This window comes from Haliotis asinina, chromosome 10 (genome assembly GCF_037392515.1).
Source record: "Haliotis asinina isolate JCU_RB_2024 chromosome 10, JCU_Hal_asi_v2, whole genome shotgun sequence".
In the NCBI taxonomy this organism is placed as follows: domain Eukaryota; kingdom Metazoa; phylum Mollusca; class Gastropoda; order Lepetellida; family Haliotidae; genus Haliotis; species Haliotis asinina.
The window spans coordinates 2,165,734-2,183,197 of NC_090289.1; the positions used below are offsets into that span (position 1 = coordinate 2,165,734).

At 38.4% G+C, this 17,464-nt stretch overlaps 1 protein-coding gene across 1 annotated transcript in view; it reads left to right on the plus strand.

Moving 5' to 3' along the window:
• The first annotated feature begins 11,564 nt into the window (after positions 1–11,564).
• Positions 11,565–17,464, plus strand: part of LOC137298005 (uncharacterized) — a 30,990-nt gene continuing 25,090 nt past the window's right edge. The window contains exon 1 of the mRNA XM_067830025.1: positions 11,565–11,705. The gene's annotated coding sequence lies outside the window, so the exon portion shown is untranslated. The remainder of the gene's footprint in view (positions 11,706–17,464) is intronic.

Sequence of the window (17,464 nt, forward strand, 5' to 3'; positions counted from 1 at the left end):
GCTCCACAGCTGACGCTCTATACCCCGGGCATGTAATGAGGGGGGATATAGTCAACACCTCGTATGTCCGTCCGTACATCCATCCATCTCTCCGACTGCAACCCATGGTTGCACCTATTGCTATTTACAGATTTTTGGCATTTATATTTTTTTTTTTTTTTGTCCATGGAACATGTTGGTCTTGTCTAATAGGAGGGGTGGGCTTCGTTTCTGGAGCGTAAGTCGAAAGAAAAAACTTGGTAGATATATCAGTCACTACCCTAATGATGCCTTCTGCTATTTACAGCTTTTTTTCTCGTTTCAGACTTAGTCTCAAAAGTGAGAGGTGTGTTTCGTTTCTGGAGCACAGAACTTGCAAGATATGTGAGGCAGACCCCAAAGTGGTACCATTTTGTGATTTATCATTTTCCCAGTTTTCGTGGACACGATTTGGGCTTAGTCTCAAAAGGTTGGGATGGCCTTCATTTCCAGAACATAACTCGAAAACTTCTTTTTTCCAAAACACTGACCCCCTTTTATATCTTTCAACAGATCTTCGCAGATATGAGACAGATCTTGAAGTTGTGCCTTTTGCTGTTTATATATATATATATTGTTAATGATTTCCATGGAAACGATTCAAACTTAACTGAAAAAAACATCAAGTAACTGCCAGATGATTTCTCCTTTCAAATATTTGGGGGCACGGGGGATATGTCATCTTCTGATGACTCTTGTTTAATGGGTTTCTATGGAACAATTCGGACATGTCTCAAAAGGGAGGGGTGGGCTTTGTTTCCAGAGCACAACTCAAAAACTTCTTAATATCTTTCAGCAAAACTTGGCAAATATGTGAGGCAGACCTCAAAGTTGAGCCTTCTGCTATTTACAGATTTTTGTCTTTATTACTTTTTCTCGTTTCCATGAAAACGATTTGGACTTAGTCTTTAAAGGGAGGTATGGGCTTCATTTCCAGAGCACAACTCGAAAACCATTTGATATCTTTGGCTGATATATGAGACAGACCTTGAAGTGGTGACTTTTGCTGTCTACAGATATATGGCATTTATATTTTTCATGATTTCCAAGGAAACAATTCAAAATTAACTGAAAAAAACATCAAGATGATTTTTCCTTTCAAACATGTGGGGGCCACGGGGATAAGTCATCCTCTGACTTTCTCAGCTGATTTTTTCCATGTGTCCATTTATATCGGTGTGGTAATCTCAGTTGTCTTTGGCCTTAGCCTTAAACACAAGAGAACATCCAGGTAAGAATCCCACAGATTTACAACCTGCATAAAGCACTGTGTGTCACTCATCTTTGCTTATTGGCAGTCTACTGGAACATGCCTCTTCAGCGACCCACTGCATTTCTGTAGTGTGGTTTGCACACCCAAGTCTCCTCAAGATAGACAGGGTCAAACCTAGCTTCCCTCTTTTGACGGATGCTGCATAAATAATTCTTTCTTACTAACACAATATCTATCTTTCACAAAGAACACGTCTCACTTCCCCACAGGCTTTGGTGTACCGAAATCCAAACTTATGAAGCAGTTTCCAAAGTTGGTAGATAGATATTGAGAGGGAATTTTGAGTTTCCATTTCTTTTTGCAATATCCGTAATGAAAATTGTCTGTTCTTGCTATATAACATTCGGATCGTGTTCTGGACATGTTGTTTTTGAAACGAATTTAGTTTTTCAATTTTCGTGGATTTTTATACACCCACCTCGTGGGCACTCATGTTTGAAGATGGAGTTTGTCATTGTTTTGATAATGTTATCAATTGCTGCTCTTGAACCCGAACAGCACAAGATGTACATTTAAGAAATTTATCAAGAGCATAAACTGGTCTGTCCGAGTTGAGTTTCAGACATGAAGAAGTTGTAGACCTTGCAAATTAAAGGTTTAACATCAGCAGTAAACTTCATTGTGTGAGATGACATAATAATGATGGTTTGCTAAACAACTTTTATATTTTGTTGACAAAAATTAGAACAAAATTCTGCAGAGTTGGTGTGTTTTTCCTGTTTACTTTGGTGTTGGTCTGAGTCATTTACAGTTATTTGTTTTTGAGTTAGAGTGTAATTCATAGGGGAGATTTTGACTCAAATGGACTTTACTTCATGTTTGTGTGAAGGTTGCCGATAATGTCACTGATTTTTTTTAAGCTTACCACTCATCACTGTTTTTATGAACTTAAGATGTAGTTGTCTCTTCATGAAATACTCAACATAAGACTTCACATCAGAGGTGTTCAATTCATCACTAAATACTCATCAGAAGACCTCACATTCAAGGTGTTCCGCCTTTCATGAAATACTCCTTAGAAGACCTCATTTATGTGGTGTTACAATACCTTGCCAGTTTTCAGTAGATACAATTGACACGCGTATGTGCATTACTGTTTGACAGATGGGTCAACAAGCAGCACTGTGGACTGTTATCACAGCTGAAGGATTTCAGGTTTTAAGCTTAATTCTTTAGACAGTTCAAGTTTGAATGTTTCCTGTTTTAAGAAAGTTCATGCTTGTCATATCAGCAGTGACTACATACTACTACAGCTGTTACCATCAGTAAGTATTGGCCATTCCACCAACACACCTACCTACCTACTCTCCTACCCCTGCTCTGTGCTTGCTCACTGCTTGCAGCTTGTCATACAAGTTTAGATCTGTGATTCTGCAAATACAAGCATCTTACCTCTTTATTAGGAATCTTATTGAATTTGTTTCTGATTATTTGAGATAACGTATAAACCTATGAATCTTTGAAACTTATGATGTGTTGTAATATACTATCCATCAAAAGTTTAGACTCACTAGTGTAAATGTAGCCACTTTTTTCCAGTCAACTTTCCTAAACTAGATTTTGCAAAATATTTGAAACTGTTTAAAAGTGCTGTTTGCACATGAACTGATGTGATGTAAAACAAATTCGCAACTTTGAAAAGATTGTTGTCATCAGATCAGTACATAATGAAGCTAATTGAAAATAGGCAAATTCTTAACAAAACCTTTCACCAAAATGCCGATGTTCACATGCTTGATATTGGCACATCCTTTTCAGCATTTTGATGAATGATCCTTGTGCAATTCATCTGCATAACATTTGCAGTTGGTTCTCTCAAGTTAGTGAAGTAATTCATCCTTGATATAACCATACATATATATACATATATATATGTAACATACAGAGAATGCTTTAAGTGATTCTATATTTCTAATGGGTTGTATAGATAACATGACCTACAGACATCTTATCTTGCTAACACATGAGAACACTACACAAGGATTTAAATAATATGTTCCTGGAAACAAAGTAACATTTAACAGACCCAGTGACTGATTTCAGTAGAGGTTGATTAGACTGAGGTGTCCCCATATGCCACTGAGACAGGAGGCTGTCATGGGAGACCAACCTGTCGTAGGTGTCACAGTACACTGAATAGGGTTTATTGGGCATGATAGAAATCTTAAAACAAATCCTGATTTAACTCTATGGTATGTTTCTAGGTTTGTAGGCACTATACCCATGCTTCCCCATGATTTCTCCATATTGTAGACATCTGACACCTTTGTGACTTAACGCTTCTTTCCCACATCAAGCAGACATGACTGGGATACTGTTTAAAGTGGCTTTCAGCCCAATTCATTCATTTATACATGTACTTTATAATATTCAGGTGTAAAATCTCAATCAAACATTTCAACTGCATAACAATTATTCATTCACAATTGCTTTAAAGTTAAGCAATTAGTTCAACATTTTCCTTGCATACTTTGTATAAGGTTGTGACTTAAAAATACTCAGCCTTGTAAACTTATTTTGAAAAAAAAAAAGATATTTAAAAAAGATGTGTCATTAAGATATTTTAAATATGTGACGCTTCATTTGACTACCTCTTGTTCCTTGATGTTAGATGTCCATGTGGATTTATGATTCAGTGTTATGGTTACTGTAAGTTGTTCATGATGTCAGTTTTATCAGTAATATCAGACTTGTCTGCCCAGCTGGATGAACATGCCAAACACGACTGGGAGAGCAGATCATGTTCAGACTTTACAAAGTAAATATCAAGGGGCCATTTGGCTAATTTGTTATTATTGTGTGATTTTATGAGTGTTTCTGGTTACAGCTGACTTACCAAGTCTTGACACCTGTAGTGAAGCATGAATATATAAGAGTTATCTCCCTGGAGGGTAAATTGAGTATTGTCATGATTTAATGTTCTCCTGATATGGTAACTTATAATGTTACATCTGATTTAGTCTCCTATATATGTACTGGAACTGCCTTCAGACAATTCCATTTATGATTCTTGAAGATTCATATCTGCTGGTTATATCTGTTGTTGTTATTGAGGGCCCCAAACATGTATTTCCTATCCACAGGACCAGCTTATCAATAGTATACTAACATTTTTTAAAATAATATAAATAATACATCATAAAAATAATCTTCAGTTTAGAAATCCAGTTTTTCCACATGATGCCCATGTTTGACCCATCCTGTAACCATTGTTACCATCCTCTTACCATCCTATTAATATCGACATTATTGTCATTCTATTTGCATGTTAGGTGAGTAAATCTTGCCTTTTGCCACATCAGCAACTTTGTGGCCATTCACAGCTGCCTACATCAGAAAACAGGCTATTTCAGCTTATGCATTACCATAGTTCCAACAATTTCTGAAATTGTTCTGCACCAGTTTACACTGAAGCAATTCACTGTGCAGAGTTACATCCCTTTGTTCCTAGTAATGATCCTAGGATCCTATGATTGTGGGTTCAAATCTATAAGTTTTCAGCACCCAATATTTTAGTTTCACCAAGGTGGTAGATGATGGGGTAGCCTAGTGGTTACAGCATTCATTCATCACACCAAAGACCTGGGTTCGATCCTCAATGTGTGAAGCCCATTTTTGGCGTCCCCTGCCATGATATTGCTGGAATATTGCTAAAGGTGGCATAAAACAAAATCTTTCACTCACCAAGGCGATAAACCATGACCCTTCACATCAAAATGATGCATTAGATATTTACTGAAATAATCCTGCACATGTTTATGCCATTTTAGAAATTATCTCATTTGCTCATCACAGTTACGAAATGTATTATTAGTTGAAGCTGCTAAGTCTGAAGGGTTAAATGCCATAAACACTGTTACAACTCCATATGAAAGGATATCCTGCCTGTTACAGACAAACAAGTGGCTGATAGCATAAGCACATATTAATATCAAAGTGACACCATGTCTGTATGCCACCTACTCTGGTGTAACAAGTGTACAAGTTACAGACAACGTGCATGTTCAAGGATCTACTTTGCCATGGATATGAAGACTACTTCAGATAAATTTACAATATCTATGGCTGAGTGGGTTTCATCAGTTCTTGCACAGGTAACTTTTGATCAGGACACCTCTTCTGAATCTGTGTTAAGATCATTTTTCAAACGGTGTGTTTGTTATTTTATGTTCTGTTACGGGAAATATTGTTTTCATTTTATGTATTATGTATAGAAGTATCTGTTTATTTATCGGCCCTCTTTTCCGAGTTGATCCTGAGTGTTGGCGGTTACGTTGATGTCATATTGATCCCTGGGTAATGTTTGTCCAGTTTCTTGCATGGCAAGGTTGGTGGGGGGTTAGGTGTTGCACCTGGAGAACAAGCTCTACACTCACTTCACAGATGTTAGACACTCAACAGACAGCCCACAGATCTCTACTATCTTCAAACATGCTTTAGGGACCTTCCAAGCACTAAATAGGTATTCTTGAGACACTCTACACAGACATTCTGATCTGCCACCTCACATCAACCCACCTCCATCAACCAATCCCACTGAGCCCTACAATCCCCTTCCAACATGATCCCCACTATGGATCACTGCAATCACCCCTTAGAGTCTCCCTATAAAGCCCTTCAATGGAGCCGGCTTGCCTCCCCTTTCAACTTAGAGCTCCATCTTACTCACCTCGCTTGCAGCCCCCTCTAGCTTTATGGAAACACACACACACATCTCCTCAGGAGTTCCACCCGCACAGTCCCACTTGGAGCTCCAGCAAGGAGCTCCACCCCACTTGGAGCCCTATCCTCCCCAGACTACGCCATTCAGATGAAGTATTTCCATGGTGCTACTCCGTGTATATAGTAGGACGTTGTATTGTCAGTACAACTGTTTCTAATGTTTCAATTTTACATGTTTATGTTGTGGTGAATGTTTAAGTTTTCCAGATTTATCAGTGTTAGATACAGGTATATAGTTTTGACTTAATTAATATTGCTCAACTTTTGTTAAGGATCCCAATATATCACACTATTTACATGTGTAAATCAATATTGACACATAACTGAAACAGAAATACTGAATACCATTCAGCATGGAATTAAACCCAGTCAGTGGCTACAGTTGCAAAAATACCTGCATGTGTTCCCTTACTTCATGCCATCAGTATAATTGCATTTTGTTAAACAAAACTGACAATTCACAATATCTTGTAAAAACAGTTCCTAAGTTAGAATCAGGTCCATTTTCCTTGTCTCTGAGACAATTTAGGACAAGCTATAATATCCCACCGATCTCCTTTACACACTTATTTTCTGTGATCTGAAGTTCCTCGGTTACTCATGTACAGATTCTTATTCCTGGGATTTCATGTTTGCTTACATGTACATCTTGCTAATGATCTGTTTCATGTCAGTAACTGTAATTGAAAAAATCGCTAGACATCTCATCATTACCTGCACAATTATGCCCGTGTTGAGGGGATTGAACATGGGCCTAATCGTTCATTTACAGGTGAAACAATCATGAATATAACCTTTGCAGTTTTAGGTTACAATGTGTCACAATATAAACTCATTATGGTTGCCCTGTGAAGATTGGATTTCAGTGGAAAGTCAAAGATTCCCAACTGCATGGAAAAATGGCTATATAAGTCACTGGGCACTCTTGTTCAGACTTGATTATGTACAGATACATTGCTCATAGCTCAAACAGTGGTACTTGTGAAATTAAACAACAAACAAATAGTACTAATTAATTTAACACTAAACTATAACAGTAGAGTTCTTTAGTCGCCTCAGTAGTGAGGGTAGATAACTCTGGAGGTGATATTCAGTCTTAACAGCTTTAACTTCGCTCAGACACAAGTTCCCTCATTTATTGGGTTTTACATCATGTCTTTACTTCAGCTGTATTTTGCTGACATTTGCAAACCTGTACTTTTTGAGAAAGCATGGTATATTTGTTGGCTGCATTGAAGTGAACTTACAATGACCTTGTTTTTATTCCAAGTAATGATTTTTGCTGTTTGATAACATCAATGATTTGTTACAGAGGAAATTAAGATATACTTCATTTGATCTGAGCGAGATTTTCAAAGCTCTCTTAGTGCTAAGACTGTCGCAAGTTAATGTAAATGTATGGCATTTATGACTATCTTGGTGCTACGAGAGCCTTGAAAATCTAGGAAACATTGGAAACATTTCAAGACACTGAGTTAAGGATGTACAGACAACTGTGTGGGGTTGTCTCCCTTAGCTGGTCAAGGATAGGCAGATTATCATCCACCTACAAGAATGGATTTCACATAGCTGACCCTTCTCTGTCATGATTCTTACTTCCATAATACAACTGGTCAATGATCAACATTAGAGTTATACATTCATGAAAACGAAGCTTCCTGAACACGCCTAAGTTGTTGCGCTTCTGGGAGGGTGGGGTAGCCTCGAGGTTAAAGTATTCTCTCATCATGCCAAAGACCTGAGTTCAATTCCCCACTTGGGTACAATATGTGAAACCCAGTTCTGGTGCCCCTCTGCTGCATTATTACAGAACTAAACTACTCACTGATTCTCTCTTGCACTTCCAAGACCATTAGAATCATCAAATGCTTGGGCTGATTGTCTGAAATCAGTCTGTGATATCATTCTGTATCCATAGAGGGTATTCTCCTGAGGATAAAAAATATGTTATGTATGCTTTTACAAGTATATTTTCAGAACATGCATATCAAGGTTTTTCTTCCGCTAATCTGCTAATGTGTAGTTATACAGAGCATAAGGTCGGTCATTCCATGGACCATATCACTCACATGCTATCTACCAACACATGTACGTGTTATCTACCGACATGTACTGTGTTATATATCAAGCTATCTGTAGAAATACACGTTATCTACATCTCTGTATCAATTTCATTCCTGTTCACTTACCCTCCTACTCTGGGGTTGCCTAGCAATGCTGTGAACTGAAGCTTACACTCATGATGAGATTGAAATCACACTTTAAATTAACTCTTTTAAGGCAATATTTTAAAAGTCACCATGAAGTGTTAATTCCAAGTTCTGCTCATCCTAGCATTATCCTGCTATTATTTGGTAGGATGTATACTATGGCGATGTCAGGGTAATCCACTGTACGTCATTCAGGTCATGTGTTACTTAACATCTTCCAGTCTCTAGGTATAGCTTGATGGCAACCTCAAATTATGTTTTGTTTAATACCAGATCTTGTTTAAAACAGTGGTAGACTATCATCATAATTCCAAAACAACTGGATATTTGATTTACCTATAAAATGGTCAGCCTGTTAGTGATACTGGTAAATTCAATGAACCGTACAAGTGGCATCCTCAAACACTGGAAGGTTCATGCTATTGATAAATAGTGAACTTAAGAATTCAGCAATTGTACGCATTCTCTGTCCACCTCATCTGTATGATGGTCTCAGATAAACCGGTTCTTGTTTCTTGTTGATCTGGAGGTTTTCCTGTCATGTTCACTCTTGACCTTTCAGACCCTAAGGTCAGCCATTGCTGAACAAGTCTTTGACAGCTCCATACTCGCCCAACCTGTATATGATCATTTTTACAATGGTATTAAACCTGATTATCAAAATAACCATTTGTTTTGGTGTCTTTATTTATACTAGTCACTTGTATTGGTGGACTTTGATCCCCTGAATTGGTGCTGTAACAGCTGACTCGTTAAGGAGGCTAGTAGCCACATGCTTTAAGCATAATGACCAACTTCACAAGATGGCTTGTAGTCATATTGTGTACACAGCTGACTACCATTAGAAGAAAGCTAGTTACTGCATTCTAAAACCCTTTTATTGGGTTGAGTCCGATCCAGGGATCCAAACCATACTCCCAGCACCCCAACCACCAACCCCTACTCCTCTTAGAGTCAGGCTATTGCCAGCACACAAAGTCAGCTGACTAAACTGATGTCCACGTCAGAAAAGCGGTAGTTTATATAGCTAGACCATGACTTGTGATAGGTGTAAAGTGATTATTTCTAGCATCCAAGACTTTTTAAACTCTCTTAGTGCTAAGTTAGTAGTAAGTGCCATACATTGACATTACTTATTACTGTCTTAGTGCTTAGAGAGCTTTGAAAACCTTGACTCTGGTACAGTATCGATTAAATGGTGTGACAGTGTATCCCAAAATTTGACCACTTCTTTCTTCCTATCCTCAATACTAATTATTTACTAATTATTTATAATTACTAAGTATTTAATTTCTTTTTGCTTTATTCTATCATTCATTGGTCCACACACATTCATAGTAGAGCTAAGATCTGGGCTGTAGCTGGGACAGTCTATAACTTGAACATTTTCATCTGAGAACCACTGTTTTGCATGGGCAGAGTCCCAGGAATATTGAAAAGTTTGAACCCCCTGAATCCCCCATCGGCTCTGCCAAAGCAAATGAAAAACAATCTTCAATGTGATCATCAGTCTTTTTCAAATGACAAACCCCTCCACCCCGATCCGCCAATGGGTTTGTGTATCTCACATGTTATTATCATGCTATAAAATCCGGTTATCTTCATACAGTGTTCAGACTACAGGCTGCATCTACATATGGCTGTCTCCTTTGTCAAATTTCCAGTGAAAATACACAATAGCCTCATTCCACCCACCCACTGTGAACTTTGGGTCTATGTTTTCAATGTTGGTAGGTAGGTTTTTCCGTTTTATTTTGTCCATATTTTCACAGAGTTCACAAAGCCAGACAGAAAAGAAAGCGCTATCCCAATCTTGATTTCCGTGAGCCCAACACCAGTTTAAACATATTTTTTTTCAATTTTCATCAATGGTAAGGGAATTCTGTGCTTTTTCAACTAGTAAGTCTTTGTAATTCTTGTCAAAGGATTTCATTACATACATGAGGACTTCCTCTGTTAATCTTTTCATTTCCTCTTATCTAACCCTTTTAGTTCGACCCTTCTCACAATCTGCCCATGTCAGAGGTGCGTAGTCTAGTACTCAACTTCCTTGGCCTCCCTGCCCAGCCCTGTCTTGTGATCAACCTAACCCCTGACTGAATATTCTGAAACAAAGGAATGTAATGTCTATCAGCTACATCTTTTGCATTGGTCGCAACCCTTTAAAATCACCCAGAAACAGCTTTCTTTGCTTTTTCTGTTCTCTTCTGCTGTTAATCTGCCATGTCAACAAGGGAAGCCGTCCGCTACGCCAGGGAGATAACTGTTGGTGTTGTAAGGTTCATTCGTAAGACTACAGGAGTTGCCTCCCATACTGAGTACCTCACTATGTACATAGTGACAACATACACCACAGACACGTATGTTCAGTCTACAGCCGAATCTGGATTGAAGCTGATAACTAATAAAATCACGTCGCACAGAGACTGCTTCTGCGTATGTCTGTGAATTAGTGGCCATCTGTTACGCTCATAGATTGACAGATTGGTATGAAATACCAACGGCCTTTGTCTATCTCTCCTGTGTCGTTTCTGGAAAGAAAGTATAGCTGCATATTGCTCAGGGCAGCCCGAATTAATCAGAAAACATTCCTGCTAACTATGCCATCGGAATTTGGGGAGTTACTGAACCGTCATAAAATAACGTTCACTGTCCAGGTACTCATACGAGAGAGAGAGAGAGAGAGAGAGAGAGAGAGAGAGAGAGAGAGAGAGAGAGAGAGAGAGAGAGAGAGAGAGAGAGAGAGAGAGAGAGAGAGAGAGAGAGAGAGAGAGAGAGAGAGAGAGAGAGAGAGAGAGAGAGAGAGAGAGAGAGAGAGGCGCATGAAAATATGTGTCACTCACACTCAACGCATCTGACTAACCCCAAATACTGTTCTATAACGGTTGGTAAGAACCACCTTAGCGCACAAGTCATAATGACCACACGACAAAGTCAAAATGGCCACGACCTCTAGTCAAAATGGCCATACCAAAAAGTCAAAATGGCCACACAAAAAGGTCAAAATGGTCATACAGAAGTTACATCACACAAAACTTGGTGTTTATTTTTGAGGAACTTTCCTAATTGATACTTTGAGACTGAGGTGGAAGAGAAGTTCACCCTTCTCTGGTTTCTGTTTCTCCCTCAAACATTATATGAAACACTTTATGTTCGTCATATGTAATGTTATATCATTTTTATTATTTCTTTAAACAGTTAACATGATATAAGCAGCCTCTGAAACTGGAGAATCACTTTGTAACTCTGTCTTCAACCAGGGTATAATACATTCAACTTGGAAATAACCGGACATTACGTTTTCATCAAGTATTGTTGATCGTTGTTAGGGAAATAATATGACCTTACCCCGGAAGCGCCTCTTATGGTCGTTAGAGCGTAAACAGTGGCAAGACGCGACATACGAGGAACGAACTAGCAGGTATCTGTAAAACGGACCTATCCTCACGGTGACACGCTTTGTAATTCGGTTTAGTTTGAAGGTGAGCCCTTTAAGTATTATAATTAACGCTTTCTTAGATAATTAGCATTACACACAAACTCTGGCGCTGGGCACGTTGAAGCAAGTCGGTACTTTTCCAAACGACGATCGACCTGCCTTGATGAGTATTGCGAAATACCCAAGAGTTTGTTTCCTTGTTTGTTTATTGCATGATTTCAACATAAGCATTACACAAACCCTGCTATTTCCACTACCTGAGTCTTAGGGTCGTGGAGGGTGTTTGATCGGCAGGTGAACCTAACACTAAGGTAAAGGGTGCTTGATCGGAAAGAGGGTTCCAAAGGATTAGGCGAGAGGTCGGTCAGCCGATTCTAATACAACTAACCCAAAGGAGGCATACGAGATTTGTGAAGCGGCAGCCAGATACGGCAGTCTGAGCTAGATTAATTAAGACTTTAGCATGCCGGTAGACAGCACTCTTGCAGTACATACATTTGCGCAGTGCGAAGAGTCTTAGGAATTTTATTGACAGCGACAACGACCAGAATTGATTTTGGTAGGTGTAGTTTTCTCTGTTATAATGCTGTGTTGTAGGTGCCTGAATGCCACCCTCTTCTTTCACTGTCAATTGTCAAATGTACACCTACAAACATTTCTTTGAAAGTGTGTGTATACGTGTGTGTGTGTGTGTGTGTGTGTGTTTGTTGATTTCACATTAATTTTAATTATGTGTAACAACTGCTCATAGCTGACAACATACATCCATTTACCTATGCTTTTCAATTATTGATGACACATGTTGAGACAACAAGAAACTCACCACTGTTGATGTTTCGGTGTGTCAAAGTTGAGAGTTTGAACTCTCCAGTCAAGACATGTCAAAAACGGGACATTAAACTCAATCTTAGTTCAACGGTGAACTCTCAGAATTCAGGAACCCTATAGTTAATCCGATTAATCTGATATGGGAACCTCAAGACAGATGATGTAAGGATATGGCTTCTGTTTACTTTATCATCGGTAGTGAAGTGATAGATCCAAGAAAATGAGATCAACAACTTGAAAAAGAAACAGGTTCAAACCTCTGACGAATATGGTAATATTCAGACGATCAATCATAACCTTTAATATGGTCAACACTCTTGTATATCAAACTGGTCATTGTCACCATCACTGGTCATTGTCATGGGAGATTAACACTGTCAACACAGCTTGAAATCAGAGTATAACATTCCCCAAAATTCAGCCTGACCACAGGACTGGTTAGATGTAAAACTTATCAGCCCTGATCAAAACTTAATTAACCACAAAAAATGCTAATTTACTTATTTGCCTTATTATTACAAGCAAATTATTAATGATTTACTATCCTGAAATATGATGAATATCTTTATGTACATGTTTAAATTTTAACACGACCATTGTGCAGGTGGAATTGAAAATCTGATTGTTGAAAATCATGCCTCCCAGGCGGTCGGAAAGGCAGGTATTTAGAATGATGGCAAACATGGCAAAGGAGTTGTTCTGTAACTGCTGCACTGAATATTATGAATAATACATCAACAACTGCTTTGTCAATGTATTCATTACCCAATACTCATATCCATTGCCCATGTGTTCATGGCATATATCATATTGTCTTATTGAGGATAATAGGACTTTAGATCCGAAACAGGATGGTGAAAACTGACTGGGACTGATGACTACACTGACAGAGTCTCCATCATGGTGAATGACTGTTACCATGGTTACTGTGTTCAGATCATGTGATTAAAATGAAATTACCTTATCAAACCCCAGATAAATTTGATTTAGTGATGTCCTGATTTATCAATGCCTAAAGTCAAGCATTATTTATCATTATCATGATTATATATTGAATTGCAGGTACAACCTGTTATTGTCTGGTGCAACAAGGTTATTGCCTAAGGCTGAACCAGGTGCCATTTCTTTAAATTACACCATTATGTACTGCTGTTGGGAGAGTAACAGTGAAAGTAGTTGTGCAAGTAGGTATAAATATGAGGTTGTATTTCAGTGTCTGAGGTTTTTGATGCTTAAATCAAGCCTTGCATAAACATGTACAGACAGCAATCATGATTGCATAAATATTGAACATAAAAACTGATAATATTCGTGGCAAGTGTGGCTCTTCCATGGAATAGTTTAAAATCATGATTGCTGTCTGTACATGTTTATGCAAGGCTTGACATTACATGACGTAGTGGTATGTTGAATAGTTTATGGCATAAAGATCATCTGGTCAGAGGTCGTAAATGGTAAACCCTAAAATGTAAAATATAATATATGTTTGTTGTTGTACAAGAAATGTTAATCAAATTCAAAAATTCTTCTTTTTGTTTTAATCAATACTTGAGTTCAACTTGAGTAACCAAGGCTGAGAGGCAGCACTTTTGTCCTCTACCAGATCGTTTCATAGACGTTGAACAATTTGACCTGTCACCTATGAGGTTTCGCGCGATCTCGCTTTTTCCACTACGAAAACAGTTTGTTGATATGTTATCGTCCAGCTTCAATAAATATGATTTTTAGAGAAACAAAATATGCGTATGTATCCATTATCCATCAACTTTACTATATCATGCTGTTTACAGACCGAACCGAAATCACTATAATATGAAGCATAAATCGAACCGAGCGCATAGTCTGGGTGGGAACTATTTGAAATGTTTCAGCGAGGGAAATATTACTTGTTGGATATTATAATTTTTATATATGCAGATCCATTTCAGTAGATGACAATTTTAGCTTTCATTGTTCACTATTTACTGTGCAGTAACACTAACAGTTTACAGAGACCCACGCTCTAAATTACGGCTCTTAGTGCATCGGCTCAGGAGTGAAAGTGGCACATTTTGAACTGGACTAGTTTCATAGTACATGATCTCATGCCATGTTACCCAATTTCAATATTGTTGATATATACATCAAAATATAGGGGAAATGTTGCTATTTATGTAACAAAATGACACAGATTGAAAATGGACTTAACTTGCAAATGGTGAGCATTTGAAAATGGATGAGGTTTTGCAAACAGAGGCCTACGCTCTGCGGCTGTTAGCGCATTGGTCAGACTCAAGGGGTGAAAATATGTCACGTTTTGAGTGGCACTAGTTTCATATAACGCGATCTCACGCCATGTTACCCAATTTTAATATTGTTGATATATACATGAAATTAGAGGGGAAATGTTGGTCTTTTTGTAACACGATGAAGCAGATTGAAGACGTACTTACCTTGAAAATGGCAAGCACTTGAAAATGAGGGAGTTTTTCAAACGTCAGTTCCACATGAAAGACCATCTGGTGGTCTTATGGTTCAGCAATTTTTATGACATTTGAACTCAGAATGACAGCACCACCATACTTTGAAAATACCCCTACGAAACTGGGCACTGCCATCAAACGGTCCATGAGACAGGGCCTTTGACAGACTACCAAAGCTGACATTCACCCCGCTCTCGCTAATTACCTAAACAAACAACAAACACCATTTCTTGATATTATTTACTTTAATATGTTGTCTATACGTATCAGAAGAAGTAATTGAAAAAGATACAATAGTTTTTCTGTAGTATACGAATAAAGAAAATATTCCAGGGCAATGAGCCAAATCCAGTTAATTAGTGGGAGCCAGTGGTATAGCTAGTTCAAGCTGATACAGTCTTGTTAGATACTGGTAATATGTGATTGTTGACCTGCTACTTCATGAGATACAAACCGTGTTGATGAGGGACATCCTGACAGATGAGCACATGGCATCTTGATGACCTGAACACAAGCCAGCCAGCTGGAGGCAGGAACTACAGACATGTGGTGCCTGAGGGCCTGGGCACAAGAATGTGTATAGTCTCTGAAATTGTTGTTCTGTTTGAATATTGCAGACTAACCGCTAGTCTCTGAAATGAACATATTTTACTGAAAAAATGTTCATAGTGAAAAAAAATAATACAATGAAATGGAGCCACATTTTCTAGACTTGCGAGACATTTGTTGGATATATATACTTCAGGGTCTGTACGACAGACTAAGAATATTGTAAAGGAGCTCCAGTGCGACAGGTCATTTAGAACTTGGAAAAAGTGTGAGCTTGGTAGCAGTAAGGACTGAATTGAAGCTAATTGTTAAGGGATTGTGTAACAGACTAAGGTTGACTAGAGATGAAGGGAACTGATGAAGGGGAGATTTGGGGAGAAATCATTGTCCCCAGAGGGTCTGTGGGGATGAGCACCAGGATGGACAAGATCTTCGATCTCCTCGTGAGAACTAGCACCCCTGAGGATAAAAGAGATTGGTGTGTGGACAGACAGGACTCAGGACTGATTTCACTCCTCATGGAGTCTACCAAGGAGAGACGAGATACTAGTGTATGAAACTAGATGCCACAGTAATTGTGTATGGAGAAGACCAGACAAGTGACAAATCAACTTTGGTTGTCAATAGACAACCTCAAAACTCATGTCGAGAAAATATTCATAATGTAGTTTTGAACAAGTTTGAAGATAGTTTGTATTACCAGTCTTACTGTCGGCAGTATACTGTTTACTTCAGTCAGTGTTCAGTCACACTTCCACGAATCCCACTGTATACAGAAACTATGTACACACTTTTGACAAAGTGACATAAACTCTTCCTTGTCCTGACCGCTTGCTAGATGTGGACAGTCAAAATGAGCTTGTTACCATAGCCATACTTTACTTCAAAGGAATATGGCAGATCACACTGGGCGCTTGAAATGCATGGCATTCATTTGAATATGTTTAGAAATGGGTGAATTCATCCATGGCAGAAACTGTTAAAGATGCACTTAAACATATTAAAACTTTTTGTCAAAGCAACTAATTTGTGCATAAATTTTTATTATAAATTACAGGATATTTATATAGCTCATGTATGCACTGCACAATGATGAGATAAATAACACTCAATAATAATGACAATGAATTATTATGTTTTTTTCAGCTGTTAATTGAAAAAAAACATGTTTGATTCTTGGCTTTGAATCTTTGATGAGATCATGAAGATGATGAATGCTTGTTAATGTTCTGAGCCTTGTTGGCCTGTTAGTCAGACATGATCGCCCGTGAGTCAGTGAGGTGGCTTAGCTTTACTCTGCTTTTACGTATTCCAGCAATATCATGGCGGGGGAAACCAGAAATGGGCTTCACACATTGTACCCATGTGGGGAATCAAACCCAGGTCTTCAGAGTGACAAGTGGACGCTTTATCTGCTATTGGCTATCCCGACATGATGGCAAAAAAGATGTGTGGGTAGTCAGTTGTACATAAGAGCATAAGTGAATTTTTTTTGTACAAAATCCCAATTGTATAATGTAGGTTGAGCATGTTAAGTTGCACTGATGTGTTTCAAGCATGACCACAGGTGGTCATGGCCAAGTCAGAAGTTTCCTATTCTGTCATCACTATTGATTTGTCAACATCAGAATACGCCATGGAAGCATATTGATCTCTTTGAAATAGAGACACATATTTGCACTTTGTCTTTATGGGTTGTAGTCCACTTGTCACTGATCTGACCATTTGAGTATTCCGCCACGTCAGGAAATGATTGTGTTCTGGCTCCTGACAGATAGTCTGACCTACATGTCTAAGCTATACTAAGGTAATCTGCAAGGTCAGCATGTTCTGACATAGTAGCAGCAGGTGCCCCTGAACACGTAGTGTATTGTAGGTATAGTCTGTTTGCAGTGAAAATGCACCAGTGAAATTCACTTTAAACAAAAACCGAAATCGAATAAAGTGAAATTATGACTGTGAA